The sequence below is a fragment of the Lactuca saligna genome, unplaced genomic scaffold (genome assembly GCF_052625555.1).
Source record: "Lactuca saligna cultivar CGN05327 unplaced genomic scaffold, ASM5262555v1 scaffold_107, whole genome shotgun sequence".
In the NCBI taxonomy this organism is placed as follows: Eukaryota; Viridiplantae; Streptophyta; class Magnoliopsida; order Asterales; family Asteraceae; genus Lactuca; species Lactuca saligna.
This window is the reverse complement of record NW_027629784.1, coordinates 72,501-75,000: the sequence shown is the minus strand read 5'-3', so window position 1 is coordinate 75,000 and position 2,500 is coordinate 72,501.

Below are 2,500 nucleotides of genomic sequence, written 5' to 3'. Positions count from 1 at the left end.
GCCCATGGGGGACTACCACCACTTGGTGCCCAGAAGCGTGTATGACGAACAAGGCATGGTGTTGGGAATTATACATCTTCGGGCTAATCAATGTCTGTTCCTGTCACCAAGCTCTTTGTGCATTATGTATATATAGGGGGTACATGGGGACTAATACCACCCTTGGTGCCCGACAGGTGTGTTGGGAAACCTAAGCAAGCGAGGCTGGCAAGGCAAGCCACCCAAGGGAACAAGGCACCTTGCCACACACAAACCCATCCACGAACGACCAAGGGAACAAGGCAACCTTGCCGCACACATGCCCATGAACGACCAAGGGAACAAGGCACCTTGCCGCACACATGCCCATGAACGACCAAGGGAACAAGGCACCTTGCCACACACATGCCCATTAACGACCAAGGGAACAAGGCAACCTTGCCACACACAGACCCTTGCATGAACGACCAAGGGAACAATGGATGTGAGGCTGGCAAGGCTAGGTCACGGCAAGCCAAGCAGTCAGGCTACACAATTGATGTGAGGCTGGCAAGGCTAGGTCATGTCAAGCCAAGCAGTCAGGCTACACAAGGGAACAAGGCACCTTGCCACACACAAACCCATGAACGAACGACCAAGGGAACAACGCCTCTTCCCACACACAGACCCATGAACGACCAAGGGAACAAGGGTATGAACGACCAAGGAACAATGCGTATTGCCACACACATTCCCATGAACGACCAAGGGAACAAGGCTACCTCCCAAACAAACACACATGAACGACCAAGGGAACAAGGCTTCTTCCCACACACAACCCCATGAACGACCAAGGGAACAAGGCACCTTGCCACACACATGCCCATGAACGACCAAGTGAACAATGGATGTGAGGCTGGCAAGGCTAGGTCATGTCAAGCCAAGCAGTCAGGCCACACAAGGGAACAAGGCACCATGCCACACACAAACCCATCCACTAACGACCAAGGGAACAATGCATATGGGGCTGGCAAGGCAAGCAGGCTACCCAAGTGAACAACGCCTCTTCCCACACACAGACCCATGAACGACCAAGGGAACAAGGGTATGAACGACCAAGGAACAATGCGTATTGCCACACACATTCCCATGAACGACCAAGGGAACAAGGCTACCTCCCAAACAAACACACATGAACGACCAAGTGAAGAAGGCTTCTTCCCACACACAACCCCATGAACGACCAAGGGAACAAGTTTACTTCGTACACGAACACCCATGAACGACCAATGGAACAAGGCATCTTGCCACACACATGCCCATGAGCAACCCAATCCCATCCTCATCGGTCTAAGGAACAAGGGGCCTTGACAAACCATGAGCAGATTTCTAAGCAAGTCAAACGATGAAGGGAGCAAAGTGTAGTTCCTACTTAGTACATAGTAAATTGAATATATGAGTTCCAATCCGATCAACTCGTGTTCTTTCGAGTTCATCTAAGCCACCTATGAATACCTAAAAGCCTTATCTGCCTGCCTATCACCAGGCGACAGGGACAAAAACCCAAATATGATATATTTTCATTTCAAGTCCATTCGTCTATGTTAACAATGACCCACACAATGTTTCAATGGCATTCCTACTTGATTTGAGCGACATTCCAACAAGTAGGGAACCAACGCTTCAAGGCGTGACCAAGGATAGGACACAAACATTTACGCCTCAAACATGACATTTTGTTTTTTTTTTTCATTTCAAAGCTTTTCATTTATAATAAAAAGCATCCCTACAAAATTTTGTGTCAATCCGAATTAATTCGAGCGAGTTATGGACGATTTCGCACAATTATGCATCCCTGGGCAAATCAATATCTGTTCCTGTCACCAAGCTCTTTGTGCAATATGTATATATAGGGGAACCATGGGACTGCTGCCCATTGGCGCCCCAAGGATGTCCAGCGCCCAAGGCTCTCGAGGCTGGCACGCTCGAGGCATGGCCAAGACGCCCGCTCTTGACGAAAATGGGGCCAAAACGCCCCCCATTGGCGCCCCACTCCCGTGTCCCCTCGCCCCCAAGTCGTGTGTGTCCAAAAATTATGCATCATCAGGGAAATCAATGTCTGTTCCTGTCACCAAGCTCTTTGTGCAATATGTATATATAGGGGGTACCATGGGGTCTCATTCTCATAGGTGCCCGGCATGGTTGATGGGCAAATAAGAATCGTGAGGCTGTATCGAGCACACACGAGGCAAGCCAAGCCAAGCCCCACGACCCATGAAAGAGGCCATCCCCCCCAACACGTTGCCTTGATTTCTCGAACGGTGACCTGAAAAATAGCCCCATCTCCTTGAGTCTCCTCGACGTTGTGCCCATACACTAGCCCGTTGCCTTGATTTTCCTCGACATAGGGCGCAGAAACTAGCGCCGTTGGCTTCACCTGTGCCTCGACGCCGTGCGCATACTAAGAAATATACATCCTCAGGGAAAGCAATGGGTGTTGCTGTCACCAAGCTCCTTGTGCAATATGTATATATAGGGGGGG